Source organism: Nicotiana tabacum, chromosome 5 (genome assembly GCF_000715075.1).
Source record: "Nicotiana tabacum cultivar K326 chromosome 5, ASM71507v2, whole genome shotgun sequence".
Lineage (NCBI taxonomy): Eukaryota > Viridiplantae > Streptophyta > Magnoliopsida > Solanales > Solanaceae > Nicotiana > Nicotiana tabacum.
In genome coordinates this window covers 109,260,826-109,283,378 of record NC_134084.1, presented here as the reverse complement: position 1 = coordinate 109,283,378, position 22,553 = coordinate 109,260,826, and positions in this window count along the sequence as shown.

Genomic DNA, 22,553 nt, shown 5'->3' with positions numbered 1-22,553 from the left:
ACCCTTTTTACCCATTTTATATTCTTTAACAATTATGAAGTAATAACATTTGAAAAGTGGAATTTAACATAAGCGGAAGAAAAGCAATAAGCTATCTGAACATAAATCCAATACAACTATTTGAACCTCGACCACCCAGAACTGGTGTCATAGTACCACACACGATCTAAGAATACTACATAAAAAGTTTGAAAATAAATGATACACTATTTCTGAATTAAGGAAATGAAACAGGAATAAAGGGATAGAGGGAGACGCCAGGGCCTGCGGACGCCTGCTGGACTACCTTGGATCTCCATATGGACTGAAGGTAGCCACCCAATCTACGATCCAAAAGCTGCTTCGGGATCTGCACATAGTGCAGAGTGTAGTATCAGCACAACCGACCCCATGTGCTGGTAAGTGCCTAGCCTAACCTCGGCAAAGTAGTGATGAGGCTAGGACCAGACTACCAAATAAACCAGTGCAATTCAACTATATACAGCGAAAAAGAAGAACAATAATATACAGTCAAGTATGGGAGGGGTAACATGCTGCGGGGGAGCTATCAATTTAGAATAGACAGACAACAGGTAATTGAAAGAAACAACATATCTCAAATATCAACAAAGAATCAGAAACCAATAAGTGTACGACATCACCCTTCGTGATTTTACTCTCGTCCTCACCAAAGCAATCGAGTAATGAAAATGTGCACGCCATCATCCTTCGTGCTTTTACTCTCGTCCTTACCATATAATCAATATAATCTACACGGAATGGTACATCGTGCAACACGGCATCACCCTTCGTGCTTCAAACTCTTTCCTCACAAATCATACACGACATCACCCTTTGTGCTTTAACACTCTCTTACCAAAAAAATACACGACATCACCCTTCATACTTTAACACTCTTTCTCACCCAAACAACAATCACAAATAATAGGGAAAGGGAATCAATAAAATTACAATAAGAATCCCGACAAGGGAACAATAGTTCAACAATCAAATCTGGAAAGGTAATAACATCAAAAGAAGCATCAACATCCCGGCTAGGGAGATAACATCAAAAACAACAAATTCCCGGCAAGGGAGATAATATAATGATTCTCTTCTCTTTTTCACTTTTGCTTCACAACTCACTTCACAACTTTGAGCCAATGCTCTAAAAGGTTCAATTTCCACTTATACTTTCACATTTCATTGTACAACTTGAGCCAACGCTCCTCAATGATCAAATGTCACAATTACATCCACAAACTTTTCCCAACAATAGAAATCGTCATCAAAGCATGAATAATACAATGAAACCATAATAATCACAATATAAGACTCACGGGCATGCTTGACACCAACATATAGATACTCGTCACCATGCCTATACATCGTACTTGACAAATACCACATAGCAAATAGGACTTGACTCCTAATCCCTCAAGCTAAGGTTAGACCAAACACTTACCTCGAACTTCCATGACCAACTCAATCCTCAAAAACTGCTTTTCCTTTTGAATTTGGCTCCAAATCAATTGTATCTAGACATAATCGACTTAATAACATCAATAAACGCTAAACAAATGCAATTCCGATGCTTAAATATAGATTTCCTATCATTCTTCCCAAAATTCAAAAATCGACCCTGGGCCTGCTTGGTCAAAACACAAGGTTCGGACCAAAACCCGATCACTCATTCACCCACAAGCCCGAATATGTATTTAGTTTCGAAATCCGATCCCAAAATGAGGTCTAAATTCCATTTATACAAAAATCCCTAACTTTACCCAATTCTCTAATTTTTCTACCTCCAAGAACATGATTTAGGCCTAGAATTCTAATGAGTGTTAATGGTAATTGAAGAAAATGAGTCTAAGATTACATGCTATTGATACCCAATTCTTCCTTATATATTTTCAATATGCAAAATAACTTCAAAATGGCATATATATGCATATTTAAGCATATCCAAGTGTTTTATTATTTTTTCATAATTTTTAAAGGTTTTTAAATCAATTTATTTCCCTTTTCATCCATAAAATCCCAATAATTATGTCCAAAATTATTATTCTTGACGATTCATTTATTGAATCTTTATATTTATGCCAAAATACGGCTAAGATAATTTTTACATATTTTTACAATCTTATTTAGTATTTTATAAAGTGAATTGCATATAATTGCAATATTAGTCCTTTTAAGATTTAATGGTGTTTTATATTCATAAAAATTAAGCCCTGCATTTTTAAATTGTTAATTGTATATTATAAATCATTTTAGTGCTTTCAATTTTTTTCCAGAATTAATTTACTATTTTTTATAAATTTCAAAGGGGAAAATTAGCTATTTAAATAATAGCCCAATTGCTTAAATTGTAGCCTAAATCTGACCCCAAATCAGACCCAATTTCCCCGGCCCAATTTCATTTAAACCGACCCCTAACCCAGTTTAAACGGCCTAACCCGGATCCCCTACCTACCCTCTTTAATCCAGGCTGTTGATCCTCTAGATCAACGGCCAACATTCACCCTTACCATTTTTAACCCTGAACGACCCCTAAACCTAATTCATTTTCCACCACCCACCGCCTCTGAATCCCTTCCCTTTAAATTATCTCTGCAACCCCACATGAACCCTATCCGCCGCCATCTAATTTCACCCTAATCCGCCTTAACCCCTGCCTAATCCATGGCCTCTCATGGCCATTTGAGATGTGTATCGGCCTCCTATGGCTCCTGGGTGTTTGTTTCTGTGGTTTTATGGCCAGACCTCGAAGGAATCTGTTCCAGTCCTTGCTCGACTTCTGTTCATTGCCTTTCTCCGGCCATTTATGACCTTTCTCTGGCCATTCATGGCCTTTCAAGGTAGATCCTTGACTTTCCTGGTTAGATCGGTAACTTTTAAGGTCTTACTCACCTTTTGTGGGTTTTCGAAACCCTAATCTTTAGGATCTTTCAATTTTCTTCAGATCTATCTTAGATCTGTGTTTACTACGAACTTCTTAAGTGTTTTCTCGAAGGTTCTTCAACTTTTCTTTCAAAACGACTCTTCATTTTTCGACGATCAGGGTTTTCCTTTAAGTTTTTCAAAAGATCTCTTCTCTGATTTTAATTTTGTTTGTGATTTTGCTATGTTTAAAATGATTTGCTCATGTTGTTATCTATCTATTTCAGCATGTTAAAAACCCTAGTTCCTTTTTTTGGTCTTATCCGAGTTCTGAAACTGTTTGTTTAAAGGTGTACTTGTTCGATTAAGTTCTTTGTTTCTGACTCTCTTTTCCATATTTGACTCATCTGATTTTGACTTCTTATCATCTCTTAAATTCGGCTACTGTTGAAGCCCTAACTACTTAAAATTTTTGCCTCACTTGTTACTGTGAGACCTTTACTTGTTTCTGACTCTCTTTACCTGTTACTATGTTATTCTTCACTGTTGATTCTATGTGACTACTTGACCTACTTGACTACTGTGCTTCGAATATTTTCTTGCTACTGAACCCTAGCTTACCCCTACTGCTACTGTATGTTTGTGTTGCTTATTTTGTCAACGTGTTTAACTCTGCATGCTTGTTCATCTCTTGCTATTTATATGGTGAAGTGCAGAATCATGTTCCTTTCTTGATTGATCTTGATTCCCTCGATCTTCCGACTAATTGTAAAAGGTTTTATTACGAGCCCTAATTTTGACTCATCTGTTTAAAATTAATTGATTCTTTTCCTTTACTGTGATGTTTTACCTTGCTGAATCCCTTCCCAAAACTAAGCACTTTGTACTTAGACTTGATTATTTACTTCATGCTTTTACTGCCCCCTTATATGGCAATAATCAATCTGTCCCCAAACTGATTTCTTTCCTTAATTAAACATGTTACTACCCATTAAATAGTGATTCCTTAATTAAAGGGAATCACTTGTGTTAATTGATTCCGATTGTGATTATTTCCATGTTTGTGTTTAAGACTTTACCTCTTCTTCGCTTGTTTTTAAACTATAAATACCCACCCCCTCTTCTTTCAAAGACACGAACAATTTGAGTTCAAGAACACACACTTACACTCAAAACTTTCTCTCTTTTCTCTACTACTACTTGTGCTACTGCTTTGTCTAGCCGGCTGAAAGCCAAGGCTAGACTGTAGAATTTTGCTTACTTTTTGCACTTTGCTTCTCTATTGGTATGTCATGTTAATTTTCAAGCATCAACAACAACATGTTTCTTTAATTATTCCAACTTCTCTCAAGTTACATTACTAGCATGCTGAAATATGTTCCCTTCCCCTTTTAAATTAATGCTCTCCTATGCGTATGAATCCCAAACCCCATATCCCCTCTATGTGTTTTTGTTCCTTTGGTTGTTGTGGCCATGCCAGCATCCCCTATTACTGTGCATGACCAAACCAGACCCCTTCTAGGTCATGTGCTTATAAACAATGTATTCCCAAAACCCCTTGACCCCTTTTATGACTATTAATTCTGTGTTTTGATCATTACCCCAACTGATTTTAAATACTTCTGCTACTGATTACCTTCAAACAATTGACTTACCAGTCCAGTTTTAGACAAACTCTTTTTTTTAAACTATGTGTTCTGCACTTCCACTATATTCTTAGAACCTAGGTTCTGCCTCTTTTGTGTGAGCCTTGCCTTGGGACCCTTGAGCTCCCTCTGAACTTGGACACATAAGGGCTGGCCCTTCCAAACTGCACTCATGTCTGTTTGGTTATGCAAACCTGGGTGCAAGCATTGCCCGGGGTCCCGTGAGGCCCTTAGGGAACTTTGACACACCCAGGTCTGAGAACGGCTTTGAAACAACTTTGGCATTTGCGGTAGTTTATTCCATAACTCAGAGAGGAAGTCAAGAATCAGGCTTCCTATGGTTGTAACTTCTTATTTTTGCACTTTTCTGATGTAATTCAGTCATTTTTGGTCTGTAATAATTTGTAACAAATATTGGGGTTGGCTAGTGAAAGGGATGGGGTGATTATTCATGTTTTAGCTATTAGAAGGGTAGATAACATGCCTATAGGATCTGTTTAATGAATTCTGCATGTTTTGCTTCCACACTTAGACACCATGCCTATAGGATCTTAATGGCTATAATCAGACATCATGCCTACAAGGTTAAAATCAGCTTTGAAATTAGATGTCATGCCTATGAGATCAAAATCATTTTTTTATAGAAATCATGCCTATAGGAATTTCGCTATGATCAAATGAATCCTGCCTGCTTCACTTCATGTTCAATTAGATACCATGCCTATAGGACCAAAATCAGCCTTTAATACTTAGATACCATGTCTGTAGGAATTAAAATCAGCTATAATAGAGATCAAGTCTATATGATCTAAAACCAGTTTAGTTAAAAAATCGGTTTGACTCGTACAGTTCTGAATTAGTTTAAATAACCTGCTCTTTTAAATAATACAGTTAGAAAGCATGCCTATAGGACCCAAATCGCTCGTTTCGAATTTTTTACTATTTTACTACATTCCTAATTAGTAATAGACATCATGCTCATTACTGCGCCTAGGCAAGCCTTAGGTAATAATGATAAAACTGAACTCGCCTTTGTTTAATTAGCACTGCAACAACCAGCAGACATGCCTAATTCGGACTTCTTATCTAAGTTATGTAATAAATTGGTCTGCTTCAACAATTAAAACACCTTGCCTTAGTACTTTAAATTCTAACCCTAACCGTGTTTAAGTCATGCTATTTATATGCATTGTTTGCGGAGGTATGTATGAGCCTCTTAATTGTTTATGTGTTTCCCCTTTAAATGCAGTCCTACATGTTTTTTATCTGTCGCCTTAGCCTTTTACCTTTAAAACCTAAGAGTCAGCCTAAAATCCTCCCTCTTATAGGGATAGTAGTCCTTAATTCCTCTAGGACTGATAGGAATGGGACAGGTAATAGCATGTAATAGAGGTCGAAACCAATCTGCGCTTTAATACCTTAGCGGGGTGAGAAGGGTAGATCTGGATATGATGACCGCTGCGCTAATACCACGTGTATCCCCTCTTCTGAGGAGTGTCATCCAGGTATCGCATTGATGTGATCCATATTATAAATAAACCTAGGACCCCCCTCCTTTTTATATTCTCAAGTATTTGTAAAACTGTAACTCTTTTTTTTTATTTTTAAAATCGCCTTTTAATGGTTGTTTTCAAACTCTTGTATGTTTAAACTTAAATCCCCTACTATTTGAGCTTATACTCGTCTATTTGCTAAATGTACAAATTCACAAAACTGTTTGGCCAGGAACCACACTAGTGGATTCTGAGGGTGCCTAACACCTTCCCTTAGGATAATTTCAAGCCCTTACCCTATCTACGGTTATCAAACAAACTTAGAAATGAACCTTATAGGTGTTCTAATGCACCTTAAATCATTAGGTGGCGACTCTTCAAAATGCAAACCCCGTTCACAAAAGGAATGAGTTGTCCCATACCCAAAAATGTCATAAACCCGATTTTCTGATGTGAAGAGGGAAAAAAGGGGCGCGACACATACCTATGAATTTGTGGTGAAGTTCTCTTTCAAAAATTGCCCAATTTGGAGCTTGGAAGAAGAAGTTATGAAATTTGGGTTTAATCCCGTATGTGTTCTGTTATGTTTAAATGACTGGGCAAATTTGGCCTCTGCGATCGCAGACAAGGGAATACGATCGCATAGGGTAAAGGGAACTAGGTATTGTGATTGCAGAGTAGGCTATGCGATCGCATAGAGGAAAATGGATTCCCTTCCCAGGTTTGGTCTAACACATTGCGATTGCGGAAGAAACAATGCAATCGCATAGAACAATTTGTGACTTCCCAGAATTTACTCTATGCGATCGCGGAGGGACCTATGCGATTGCATAGTACAAAAATGGACCCCTGAAATTTAAACTATGCGATCGCGAAACTTCCTATGCGATCGCATAGCACAGACACCTGGACACCAGCAGACAGCAGATTCTGCAACTTTTCCTAAGTTCAAAAACCTCCCGAGACCTATCCGAAACTCACCCGAGCCCTCGGGGCTCCAAACCAAACATGAACACTACCTCAAAAATACCCTACGGACTTACTCGTGCATTCAAATCACTAAAATAAATCAACAACTATGAATTTAGCATCAAAATCATGAAATTTCTCAAGAACTTCAAATTTTCCATTTTTCTCAAAAACAATCCGATTCACGTCGTTTCAAGTTCGTTTCTTACCAAATTTAACAGACTTATCTTAAATCACATATAAGATCTGTACCGGGCATCGGAACCAAAATATGGGCCCGATACCATCAAGTTTTAATCAAAATTCATTTCCAAATCTCATAAATAATTTCAGAAAATAATTTTCTTTAAAAATTTATTTCTCGGGCTTGAGACCTCAGAATTTGATTTCGAGCATACGCCCAAGTCCCATATGTTCCTACAGACCCTCCAGGACCATCAAATCACGGGTCCGGGTCCGTTTACCCAAAATGTTGACCGATGTCAACTTAATTTATTTTATAGTCAAAATTTATCATTTTTCATAGATTTTCACATAATGATTTTCCGGCTACGTGCACGAAATGCGCACGGAAATCGAGGTGATGCTGAAAGATATTTTTACGGCCTCGGAAAACAAAATTTACTTTTTAAAACAAGTGATGACCTTTTGGGTCATCACAGTTACATTCTTTCTACTTCACGCATATTACAAAGTGTTGGACTATCACCAATATTAAAATTGTATTGTTCTACAAAATTGCGGGCTATGTCTTCCCAGGTGTACCATTTGCTAAAATCTTATTGAGTGTACCAATCAAGCGCTAGCCCTAATAGAGTCTGAATGAACAACTTCATTCGAATGACTTCATTATGTCCAATCCCCACTAATCTATTGCAATAGTCTTTCAAATGAGAAATGGGATTTCCTTTCCCATTGAAAGTATTCAATTTTGGAATTTTGAATCCTGGAGGAAGCTCAAAATTTGGATGCATGCACAAACTTTCATATCTTAAACTCTGAATATTTCTTGCACACATTTCTTCCTCCACGATCTTTCTTAGGTTATGGAGCTCTCTATCTGGGTCATCCCAGCTAATCGTCTTAATTTCCTTTCCTGGCCTTCTGTATGGGCATAGCGCCAGTTGATTTTGTAAGCTTTCCGTGACTGATGTTGCAAGTGTAGATGATTGGGCATTGGTCATCATGATGACTTGCAAAGCCTCTGGATTGATAGTAAATTTTGGCTATATCGGTGGAGAACTTATATAAATAGGTGCTGGATGAGGGGATATGGTCAAAGAGACATTTCGGGTTGAGCTGGAAGCGGAATTTGGGTTGGGGAGAAGGTTGAAAGTATTTACCAAATTGACAAAAATGTTCCCCTGTACAACATTTGTCTCCTTATCATCAGTCTCAACTTGCAACAAACCTTTACTAGTATTGAATGCTCCGAATCGCTTTGCCATTATGGTTTTGTCCTTGACGTAGGTTCACGGCCAAATCAACGTTTAATGCTAGTCAACCTTTAAAGAAAATATAATTCTGCTAATATAAAGTAAAGTATTAGTGCATGAGCATATATGCAGTAAATTTATAAGATAAAAGTATATGGTGAAATATATTAATCCATGAGTTGGTCAAGTCGGAGCTCTAGACTAGAAATAATGGCCTAAGTTGCAAAATGGATGGACGGGAATGACTTGTTATCTAGAGAGCTCTAACGCACGAGATTTGTTGACATGGAAGCGGAATCATTTGAAATTTTGTGAAAGGGCGACTCATGTCGAACATCAAAGCTTTAACTCTAACATATGTCCTTTTTCTTGCATGACTCTGGCATATTTTATAATATTGCCCCAGTCTTAAGAAGTTTCTTATGATTACTCCAAACATGATGTCCTATCCGAGAACACCCAATTTCTTTAGGAATGATGGTCTTGTGTTGCAAATTCTGCCCCAGTTTCTTTCATGGAGGGAAATGGAAATTTTGCTGTAATGAGACCGAGTCTTATATAGACTGTGTTTCAAAGAGGCCAGAGACGAATAATTTTGACGTTAAAAATAATATTTGGCTGTTTGAATATCGACAGGCTCAGAATCAAGATAATTAATTAGGATATAAAAGTCAATTGGACATGAAATGACTCTATTATTTTTATTTTTATTTTTTAGCGTTGGCAAAATCATAAAGTTGTCGAGGCCCGGAATACGATATCAACCATTTTGAGACTTATGGGATGGTCCCTCGACTCACATGCCAAGACTTGGAATAGGCGGGTGCAGGAAAATTAATCTCAGCAACCCGAAAAAAGGATGATACAAACAATTTGAATTGAATTTTAGAATAATTTTAACAATGCAAATTGACCAAATAGTAGCCTTCTATTGCTCGGTAGATTGCGCAAGTTCAGAAATCTACCAACTTGTAAAAGAGAATTGGCACAAAGGTTAAAATTCAAAGACAAAGGTATAATGCTAAATAGATTTGATGAAACATAGAGCTATGAGGCACATAATCTCCGTATTATTGGAAATAGAAATTTTTGCATGCATGGAAAAGATATGGAAGAATTGCAGGTATAAAATTATGCGAGGCATGAGTAGCAATATTTCAAAAGTATGTAACTATATTTTAAGAAAAAGAAACGAATAAAATAGCTCACAAAATTATGCCAGTTTTAAAGAAGGGTGCTCATTGTTGTTTAAAGAAAATTCTTACGGCACAAATATCGATAAATTTTCATGACGAACTGAGCTTGTTGAAGAGAATTTGCGGGCAAAATTTCCTAAGTTATAAATAATAGAAGATCGCCCAATGTCACGACCCAAACCCGGACCCGGTCGTGATGGCGCCTCTGGTGAAGACAAAGCCAGCCGACACTTTTCCTTTTTCCAATTATTAACAATTAAGCATTAAGAAACAGTCGAAACATGATAAAATAATCCAAAGTAGCAGATAATGTCATAAATACGCGGAAGAACAATCCAACACAGCCCGATACCGGGGTGTCACTAGTCATGAGCATCTATAAGTCATAATATAAATCCGCTAAGTCAATAAACTAGTACAACTATCTGAAAAGAGATAGAAGTGATAAAGGAGTAGAGACACGGGGCTGCAGACGCCAATAGCTACCTCGTGAACTCCGAATGTACGCCTAAAGCTAGAGGGATCAACACTCGGGAGCGAAACCAACTACGCCTGAATCTGCACACAGGGTGCAGAGAGTAAAGTGAGTACTCCAACTCAGTGAGTAACAAATGTAAATAACAACTGAAAGTAAGAAAACACGCAAGGCACCAAGCATTCTATAATGAAGTAGTAAAATAATTTAAAAGAAGTAAACCAGTGAAAAGTTAAGTAACAATCCTTTTTCAACAAGTAAACAAGTAATTGACAGGCAGTTAAGGTAAAGTAAACAAATAGAAGTTCGCCCCTCTAGCACAGTATCAACAAATCCGCCCCTCGGGCAACATCTCAGAACAGTACCAGCCCCTCGGGCCATCACATATATCAATACCAGCCCCTCGGGCTCAATCTCACATCACAATGGGTACCCGCACTCATTGGGGGGTGTACAGACTCCTGGAGGGGACCCTTACGGCCCAAGCGCAATATCAAGCCACCTCGTAGCATAATCACTAGGCCCTCGGCCTCATATCAATCAAGCCACCTCGTAGCGTACATATCTCAGGCCCTCGGCCTCATAATCAATATCAAATGTTTCCTCACAACATAGGCCCTTGGCCTTACTCAGCCAATAATCTTCACAAGCCCCTCGGGAAATAGTAAAACAGTGTTTCTCAGCCCAAACATCATTTAAGTCTTAAAACTGAGTAAACATGGCTGAGTATGTAAACAGTGGAAAAATAACATGACTGAGTTCAAGTATAAAGTCAAAATAGTGAGGAATTATCAATAAAAAGCCTCGAGGGATTCAATAGTTAGCACTAGGCCCAAACATGGCATTCGACCCAAATAATAATGATAGCAAAAAGTTTTCAATCAAATACGCGGTAACATCATCAATCGGGACGGACCAAGTCATGATCCCCAATAGTGCACGACCCCACGCTCGTCATCAAGCGTGGCCTCACCTCAATATAGCACTGCGATGTGCAATTCGGGGTTTCAAACCCTCAAAACATCATTTACAATCATTACTCACCTCGAACCGGTCAAATCTCTAACTCGCGACACCTTTGCCCCTTGAATCGGCCTCCACTTGTGTCGAATCTAACCAAAATCAGAACGAGGACGTCGAAATATGCTAAGGGAATGAAGCCCAAGCGAAAACAATCAAAATACTACACAAATCCCGAAATTACCAAAACCCGACCACCGGGCCCACGTCTCGGAATTCAATAATTTTTACATCAATAGATTCTTTCTCTCCCCACGAGTTCATATATATCAAAAATTATCAAATCCGACCGCAAATGGTCCTCCAAATCCCCAATCAAAAGCCTAAATTTCCAAGCCCTAGTTCTTTAATTTTTGGCTTAATTTCTATGAATTTCTAGGTGGAATTCACATAATAATCGAGTTTTAAGTCCAAGAATCTTACCTCCAAGTGATTCCCCTTGAATCCCCCTTCAATATCCTTCAAAAAGCTCCAAAAACGACCAACTATGGAGGAAATAAGTCCCTAAATCGCGGACAAGACGAGTTTAAAAACCTTCTGCCCAGACATAATTCCTTCATCGCGATCGTGGAAAAATCTTCGGATCGCGAAGCACAAAAACTCAGCTCCCAAAAATTACTGTATGCGAACGCACGAAATCCCCTGCGAACGCGATGCCCAGGCAACTAACTCTACGTGGTCGCGGACTTCCCACCGCGTTCTCAATGAACAAAATCCAGCCAAGACCCAGGTCCACTTAACTCTATGCGAACACGATCACCTCCCCGCATTCGCGATGACCCAACTCCTCCTTCGCGAACGTATAGAAAAAATGGACTGCCCCTCAAAAAGCTCTACGCGATCGCAGGAACCCCTACGCGATCACGAAGAAGGATTCTCTGCAACAACTGAACCTGATATTCTGCAACATCACCAAGGCATGAAATGGTCCGATTGACCATCCGAAACTCACCCGAGGCCCCTGGAACCTCAACTAAAGGCACCAACATATCTTAAAAACTTATTCAAACTTGCTCCAGTCATCAAAATACCTCAAATAACATCCAATCACCCAAAACACATCGGATTCAAGCCAAACTTTCTAAAATTTCCCAAATTCTGCTTTTGATCAAAAACCCAACCAAACCACGTCCGAATGACCTGAAAATTTGCACACACATCCCAAATGACACAACGGAACTACTTCAACTCTATGAATTCCATTCTAATCTCTATATCAAAATCTTGCCTACCAACCGAAAATCGCCAAAATCTCAACTTCGCCAATTCAAGCCTAAATCTACTCCGAACCTCCGAAACTCATTTCGATCATGCTCCTAAGTCAAAAAACACCTCCCAAAGCTAACCGAACCATCGTTACTCACATCTGATCCCTCTAACACATAAGTCAACATCCGATTGACTTTTCCAACTTAAGCTTCCTCAAAAGAGACTAAGTGTCTCAAACCTTACCAAAATTATTCCGGATTCGATCCGACCAACCCGATACCATATAACACGGATAAACAAAGCATAAAGAAGCACAAATATGGAAAACAGAGCGGTAACTCATGAGACGACTGGTCGGGTTGTCACATCCTCCCCAACTTAAACAAACGTTCGTCCTCGAACGAGTCACATACCTGAAGCCTCAAACAGGTAAGGATATCTGCTCCGTATCTCCCACTCAGTCTACTAGGTAACATCCTCTACAGGCCGACCTCTCCACTGCACTTTCACTGAAGCTATATCCTTTGACCTCAACTTTCAAACCTGATGACCCAAAATAGCTACTGGCTCCACATCATAGGTCAGATCATCATCCAACTGAACCGTGCTGAAATCCTGAACATGAGACGGATCCCTAATATACTTCCGGAGCATAGAAACATGAAATACCGGATGCACACTCGACAAGCTGGGTGGCAAAGCAAGCTCATAATCCACCTCCCAATCCTCCGAAGCACCTCAAAAGGCCCAATGAACCGAGGACTCAACTTCCCTTTCTTCCCAAATCTCATAACACCCTTCATGGGTGAAACCTTCAACAAAACCTTGTAGGACACATCTCGAACCTTCCTGTCAGCATAACTCTTTTGTATCGACTGCGCTATACAAAGCCTCTCCTGAATCACCTTTACCTTTTCTAAAGCATCCTGCACCAAGTCTGTTCCCAATAGCCTAGCCTCACCGGGCTTGAACCAACTAACTGGAGATCTACACTGCCTCCCGTACAAAGCCTCATATGGAGCTATCTGAATACTCGACTGGCAGTTGTTGTTATAAGCAAACTCTGCAAGTGGTAGAAAACGATCCCATGACCCTTCGAAATCAATGACACAAGCACGCAATATGTCCTCCAATATCTGAATAGTGCGCTCGGACTTCTCGTCCGTCTGAGGGTGAAAAGTTGTGATCAACTCAACCTGAGTACCCAACTCTCGCTGCACAGACCTCCAAAACTGCGAAGTAAACTGAGTGCCCCAATCTAAAATGATGGAAACTAGGACACCATGCAAACGAACAATCTCCTAGATATAGATCTCTACCAACTGCTCTAAAGAATAGGTAGTACACACAGGAATGAAGTGCGCGGATTTGGTCAGCCGATCCACAATTACCCAAATAACATCGAACTTTCTCAAAGTCCATGGAAGTCCAACAACAAAGTCCATAGTGATCCTCTCCCACTTCCACTCTGGAATATCCATCTGCTGAAGCAAGCCACCCGGTCTTTGATGCTCATATTTCACCTGTTGATAATTGAGACACCGAGCTACAAATCCCACAATATCTTTCTTCATTCTTCTCCACTAGTAGTGCTGCCTCAAATCCTAATACATCTTCACAGCACCTAAACAAATGGAATACCGTGAGCTATGAGCCTCCTCTAGAATCAACTCCCGAAGCCCATCTATATTGGGCACACAAATCCGGCCCTGCATCCTCAACACCCCATCATCTCCAATGGTCACATCTCTAGCATCGTCATGCTGAACTCTGTCCTTAAGGACAAGAAAGTGCGGACCGATTGGCCAAGGCCTGAACATCAACTGCAAGAGGTCTCTCTCCAACTTGAACATATGCCAAACTCCCTATACTCACTGCCTTTCGACTCAAAGCATCGGCCACCACATTGGCCTTTCTCGGATGGTACAATATAGTGATATTATAATCTTTAAGCAACTCCAACCATCTCCGCTGTCTCAAATTAAGATCCTTTTTCTTGAACAAATGCTGAAGCCTGCGATGATCAGTGAACACCTCACAAGATACGCCATACAAGTAATACCTCCAAATCTTCAATGCGTGAACTATGGTAGCCAACTCCAAATCATGAACGGGGTAGTTCTTCTCATGGGGCTTCAACTGACGAGAAGCATAAGCAATAACTCTACCCTCCTGCATCAACACACAACCCATCCCAACTCTCGAAGCATTACAACACACAATATATGAAACCTGAAGCTGATGACAAGACCAACACTGGAGCTATGGTCAAAGCTGTCTTGAGCTTCTGAAAGCTCTCCTCACACTCGTCCGACCATACAAATGAAGCACCCTTCTGAGTCAACTTGGTCAAGGGCGATGCCATAGATGAGAATCCCTAACCAAACCAACGATAATAACCCGCCAAACCAAGAAAGCTGCGAATCTCTGTGGCTGAGGACGGTTTGGGACAACTCTGAACCGCCTCTATCTTCTTCGAATCAACCTGAATACGCTCGCTGGACACCACGTGACCTAAGAAAGCCACTGAACTGAGCCAAAACTCACACTTGGAGAATTTTGCATAAAGCTTCTCCTCTCTTAATCTCTACAACACAACTCTCAAATGCTCCATGTGCTCCTCTTGACTATGCGAATACACCAGAATATCATTAATGAAGACTATGACAAACGAGTCGAGATAAGGCCAGAACACACTGTTCATCAAATGCATGAACGCTGCTGGGGCATTGGTCAGCCCAAAGGACATCACCAAGAACTCATAATGACCATATCTGGTCCTGAAAGCCATCTTGAGAATATCCGAGTCCTTGATCTTCAACTGGTGATAACCTGAACGGAGTTCAATCTTGGAGAACACTCTCGCTCCCTGAAGCTGGTCGAATAAGTCATCAATGCGAGACAAAGGATAATTGTTCTTAATTGTTACCTTGTTCAATTTCCTATAATCAATACACATCCTCATAGTGCCATCCTTCTTTTTCACAAATAGGACTGGCGCACCCCAAGGTGACACACTAGGCCGAATGAACCCTTTATCAAGGAGTTCCTGAAGCTGTTCTTTTAATTCTTTTAACTCCGCTGGTGCCATACGATACTGTGGAATAGAAATGGGCTGAGTGCCCGGCACCAGGTCAATACCAAAATCAATATCCCAATCCGGTGACATGCCCAACAGGTCTGCAGGAAACACATCGGGAAAATCCCTCACAACTGGAACAGAATCAATATTCAGAGTTTCAGCACCGACATCCCTCACAAAGGCTAGATATGAAAGACAACCCTTCCCAACCATACGCTGGGATTTCAAGAATGAGATCACTCTACTGGGAACATAATCAGTCACACCTCGCCACTAAATCTGTGGCACACCCGGTATAGCCAATGTGATTGTCTTAGCATGACACTCCAGAATAGCACGACATGGAGATAGCCAATCCATGCCCAAAATGACATCAAAATCCACCATACACAATAATAAAAGATCCACACGGGTCTCCAGACTCCCAATAGTCACCACACACGACCGGTACACACGGTCTACAATAATAGTATCACCCACTGGGGTAGATACATGAATAGGTGAAGCAAGAAACTCACGGGGCGTACCCAAATAACGAGCAAAGTATGATGACACATAAAAAAAGGTGGAACCGAGATCAAATAATACAGAGGCATCTCTTTGGCAGAAACAATACCTGTAATAACAACATCTGAAGTAATAGCATCGGGTCTGCCTGGAAGTGCATAGAAATGGGCCTGACCGCCATCTGATCGACCTCCCCCTTTGGGGCGACCCCTAGATGACTGACCTCCACCCCTAGCTGGCTGGGCAGGTGGTGGTGAAGTAACTGGCGCTGAAGCCGATGACTGACCCCTCTGTTGAAATGAACTCGCAAAATGACGAGGGCACTGCCTCCATATATGACCCATCTTACCACACTCATAACAACACCCAAGTGCTGGAGAAGGGGACTGAAGGGAACCCCTCGCACCAGAGTGACTAGCAGATGCACTCGGTATAGAAGAGCCCTGGACTGATAGAGCACGGGACCAACTCTGAGCTGGAAGGGCACTAAGTGATGACTGGCCCTGATGAGAACTATGAGAACCATGACCCGGTGATTCCCCACGATAACCTGGGTGAGCTGGCTGAGCATGGCTGAATGGACAACCTCTGCCGTGCTAAAACTGACCCCTCGAAGGAGTACCACTGTAACTACCAGATCCTCGAGGCCTCTTGGCCTCCCTCTCCTCGCACTCCCAGCAACGGACAAACTCAATATCACGGGCAATATCCACAACCTCCTCGAAAGTAGCACCAATCACCCTCTCCCTGGTCATGAGAATACGAAGCTGAAAAGTGAGGCCATTAACAAACCTCCTAATCCTCTCTCTATCTGTCGGAACCATCCAAATGACATGACGAGCTAACTCAGAGAACCTCATCTCGTACTGCGTCACAGTCATCTCTCCCTGACGCAACCACTCAAACTCCCTACGCAGCTCCTCTCTGCGGGACTGTGGCACATACTTCTCCAGAAAGAGAATGGAGAACTACTGCCAGGTAAGGGGTGCTGCACCAACAGGCCTACGCCTCTCAAAAGCCTCCCACCAAGAAAAGGCAGCTCCCAAAAACTGATATGTAGTGAAAGTGACCCCACTGGTCTCCATAATACCTGTTGTATGAAGCATCCTCTAGCACTTATCTAAGAAACCCTGGGCATCCTCGCCCTCTACACCACTGAAGGTTGGAGGCTGCAGTCTGCCAAACCTCTCCAACCTATGATGCTCATCCTCCGGCATAGCAGGAACTACATAGTCCTGAGCAGTTGCAGCCGGCTGGGCTAGATATGCCCCCGGCGTTTAAAGTCCCTGCACGACCTGCTTAGGTGTGCGAGCGACGGGAGTCTGATTGCCTCCCCCAGCCTAAGAAGTAACTGCGGATGTAGTGGCTGAAATCGCTTGAGCTAGGCCAGTGCAAACTGATAAGATGTGAGCCAAGGCCTCCTGAAGACCCGAAATCACAATGGGCACAGCTGGCGCCTGAGCTGGTGCTGTAGGAGCATCCATAACTGGGACCTGATCCTGAACTGGGGTAGCTGGTGGATCTGTAGGTGCTGCCCTAGCTGCTCTGCCCCTACCACGACCACGAACCGCGACCTCAGCCTCTGGTGGCCACAGTCGGTGGTACTGGTGGTCATCTATCCTAACCGGTAGCGCGTGTCCTCACCATTTGTGAGAGAATAGAACAATAGAAGTTAGTACTTGGATCAACAAGTCGCACGAAAAGAATTTTAAGAATATGAAGTTTCCTAAAGGTTCTGCAGCTTCTCGAGGATACATACAAATTTCTCTGTACCAATCTGCGAGACTCTACTAAACCTGCTCATGACTCATGAGACCTATGTAACCTAGGCTCTGATACCAACTTGTCACGACCCAAACCCAGACTCGATCGTGATGGTACCTCTCGTGAAGACAAGGCCAACCGACACTTTCCCTTTTCCAATTATTAACAGTTAAGTATTAAGAAATAGTCGAAACATGATAAACTAATCCAAAGTAGCAGATAATGTCATAAATACACAGAAGAACAACCCAACACAGCCCGATACCGGGGTGTCACTAGTCATGAGCATCTATAAGTCATAATACAAATCCGCTAAGTCAATAAACTAGTACAACTGTCTGAAAAGAGATAGAAGTGATAAAGGTGTAGAGACACGGGGCTGCAGACACCAACAACTACCTCGTGAACTCCGAATGTCCGCCTGAAGCCGGAGGGATCAACACTCGGGAGCAGAACTAGCTACACCTGAATCTGCAGGGTGGATGGAGTAAAGTGAGTACTCCAACTCAGTGAGTAACAAATGTAAATAACGACTGAAAGTAAGAAAACATGTAAGGCACCAAGCATTCTATAATGAAGCAGTAAAACCATTAAAAAGAAGTAAACCAGTGAAAATTTAAGTAACAATCCTTTTTCAACAAGTAAATAGGTAATTGACAGGCAGTTAAGGTAAAGTAAACAAATAGAAGTTTGCCTCTCGGGCACAGTATCAACAAATCCGCCCCTCGAGCAACATCTCAGAAAAGTACCAGCCCCTCGGGCCATCACATAGAACAATACCAGCCCCTCAGCTCAATCTCATATCACAATGGGTACCCGCGCTCACTAGGGATATACATACTCCTGCAGGGCCCTCTTATGGTCCAAGCGCAATATCAAGCCACCTCGTAGCATCATCACTAGGCCCTCGGCCTCATATCAATCAAGCCACCTTGTAGCGTACATATATCAGGCCCTCGACCTCATAATCAGCATCAAATGTTTCCTCACAACATAGGCCCTCGACCTTACTCAGTCCATAATCCTCACAAGCCCCTCGGGCAATAGTAAAACAGTGTTTCTCAGACCAAACATCATTTAAAATATCATTTAAGTCTTAAAACTGAATAAACATGGCTGAGTATGAAAACAGTGGAAAAATAACATGACTGAGTTCAAGTATAAAGTCAAAATAGTGAGGAATTATCAATAAAAAGCCCCAAGGGGTTCAATAGTTGGCACTAGGCCCAAATATGACATTCAACCCAAATAATAATGATAGAAAATAGTTTTCAATCAAATACGCGGTAAAATCATCAATCGGGATGGACCAAGTCACGATCCCTAATAGTGCACGACCTCACACTCGTCATCAATCATGTGCCTCACCTCAATATAGCACTACGATGTGCAATCCGGGGTTTCAAACACTCAGAACATTATTTACAATCATTACTCACCTCTAACTGGTCAAATCTCTAACTTGCGACGCCTTTGCCCCTCGAATCGGCCTCCACTCGCGTCGAATCTAACCAAAATCAAAACGAGGACGTCAAAATGTGCTAAGGGAATGAAGCCCAAGCAAAAATAATCAAAATATTACACAAATCCCGAAATTACCAAAACCCAACCCCCGAGCCCACGTCTCGGAATTCAATAATTTTTACATCAATAGATTACTTATCTCCCCACGAGTTCATACATAACAAAAGTTCTCAAATACGACCCCAATGGTCCTCCAAATTCCCTATCAAAAGTCTAAGTTTCCAAGCCCTATTTCTTGAATTTTTGGCTTAATTTCTATGATTTTCTAGGTGGAGTTAACATAATAATCGAGATTTAAGTCCAAGAATCTTACCTCCAAGTGATTCCTCTTGAATCCCTCTTCAATCTCCTTCAAAAAGCTCCAAAAATGACCAACTATGAGGGAAATAAGTCCCTAAATCGCGGACAAGACGAGTTTAAAAACCTTCTGCCCAGGCATAATTCCTTCATCGCGATCGCGGGAAAACCTTCGCGATCGCGAAGCACAAAAACTCAACTCCAAAAATTACTCTATACGAATGCATGAAATCCCCCGCGAACGTGATGCCCAGGCAACTAACTTTACGCGATCGCGGACTTCCCACTGCGTTCGCAATGAAAAAAATCCAGCTAAGACCCCAGGTCCACTTAACTCTATGCGAACACGACCACCTCCCCTTGTTCGCGATGACCCAGCTCCTCACACTATGCGATAGCAACTCCTCCTTCGCGAATGCATAGAACAAAATGGACTGCCCCTTAAAAAACTCTACGCGATCGCAGGAACCCCTATGCGATCGCGAAGAAGGATTCTCTGCAACAGCTGAACCTGAAATTCTGCAACATCACCAAGGCATGAAATGGTCCGATGACCATCCGAAACTCACCCGAGGCCTCTGGGACTTCAACCAAAGGCACCAACATATCCTAAAACCTTATTCAAACTTATTACAATCATCAAAACACCTCAAATAACATCCAATCACCCAAAACACATTGGATTCAAGCCAAACTTTCTAAAATCTTTTGAATTCCGCTTTTGATCAAAAACCCAACCAAACCACGCCCGAATGACCTAAAATTTTTCGCACATATACCAAATGACACAACAGAACTACTGCAACTCTCAGATTTCCATTCCGACCCCTATATCAAATCTCGCCTACCAACCGGAAATCGCCAAAATATCACCTTCGCCAATTCAAGTCTAAATCTACTCCGAACCTCCGAAACTCATTCCGATCACGCTCCTAAGTCACAAATCACCTCCCGAAGCTAACCGTACCATTGGAACTCACATCCGAGCCCTCTAACACATAAGTCAATATCTGGTTGACTTTTCCAACTTAAGCTTCCTCAAAAGAGACTAAATGTCTCAAACCTTACCAAAATCATTCTGGATTCAATCCGACCAACCCGATACCACATAACACGGATAAACAAAGCATAAAGAAGCAGAAATGGGGAAAACAGAGCGGTAACTCATGAAATGACTGGCCGGATCGTCACACCCAAAGTCTAAAAGATATCTTAATTAGACTCTAAGAAATGAAGTGAACCTAAGAGAAATCTGGGTTTAAGTAAATACCTAAATGATGCTCTAGAGTTGTTAAAAATCTAAGCGCGAAAAGATTCAGAAGATGATATAAAAATAAGTAGAAGAAAAAAAACTATATGAACAAATAAAATATATATTTAAATAAAGATGTAAACAAGTTGGATAGTCAATACTTTTTCCTTCTGAAAAACAACAAATGTTGTTAGTAAAAATAATAAACTCAAGTAAGAAACATAGCAAGTAAACAAGTAAAGCATGTGAAAAATTCCAAATAATAGCACGTCTTAATTTGCAGGGGACCTTTTTGTGCCAGAGTTAGGCCTAACGTGTATTTGAAAGATAAATATGTCATTATGTATCATCCCATTGCTATAAATTAATTAAGTAATTCTATTTTTTGAAAAGCAAATAAATAGTAAAGTATAACTGCTTAAACCTCTTTCTTTTTTATCAAAAGATCAAAAGAAAGTGTAATAAAATATATTTTGTCATGTCTAAACTTCTTTTTTTTCCGCAAGATTATGTCATTTGAAAAACTTTATACATATTGTAAATAAAGTTAGTCATGCATGCTCCTTTAACTAGGATTTAATCAATTTAGAGCAAATGGCCCACATAATTGGCATGTGCATGTCACGACCCGGATTTTTCACCCTCGGGAGTCATGATGGCGCCTACTAATGGGAGCTAGGCAAGCCAAACCTTAACTAATTGCTACACTTTCATTTTTTTGCTTCCTTTTAACAAACACAAGTCGATAATATGATAAAAGCGGAATTTTAAGTGAATAAGCGGAAGTCAACAATTATATATCTTAAGGCTACGTCTATTACAACTTTTAAAACCTCAAATACCACAAAATCTGGTGTCACAGTGTCACAGACTGTCTAAGAGTTACTATATACAAGGTTTGAAGAAATACAATACACTGTTTCTGAACAAAAGGAAATGAAACAGGAAATGAGATAGAGGGAGATGCCAGGGCCTGCGGACGCCTGCAGGTCTACCTTGGGTCTCCGGGTGGACTGGAGGAGGCACTCCAACTACTGTACGAAAGCTGCTCCTGGATCTGCACATAATGCAGAGTGTAGTATCAGCACAACTGACCCCATGTGCTGGTAAGTGTCTAGCCTAACCTCGGCGAAGTAGTGACGAGGCTAGGACCAGACTACCAAATAAACCTGTGCAGTTCATATATATATATATATATATATATACACACACAGAAATAACCAGTCAATGTGGGAGGGGGAAACATGCTGTGGGGAGATATTAGTTCCGAATAGAAAGGCATCAAGTAAGGAAAGAAACAACATAACTAGAATATCAACAAGGAAGTAGAAATCAACAATTTGCACGGCATCACCCTTCGTGCTTTTACTCTCAGCCTCACCAAAGCAGTCATATAATAAAAATGTGCACGATATCACCCTCCGTGCTTTTACTCTCTTTCCTCACTATATAATCAATAAATTCGGCATGGAATGGTACGTCGTGCGGCACGGCAACACCCTTTGTGCTTTATACTCTTTCCTCACAATAACAAACAATGCACGACATCACCCTTCGTGTGTTAACACTCTTCCTCACCCAAACAACAATCACAAGTAAAGGGGCAAGGGAATAAACAAAATAGTAATAGAGATCCCGGCAAGGGAGCAACAGTTAAACAATTAAATCCCGACAAGGGAAGAACAATTAAACAATTAAATTCCGGCAAGGGAACAACAAATAAATCAACAATAGCCCGGCAAGGGTGACAACTATCACGACCCAAACTGGAGGGCCATGACTAGCACCCGGCCATACTTTCCGAGCACCAACGTACATTTT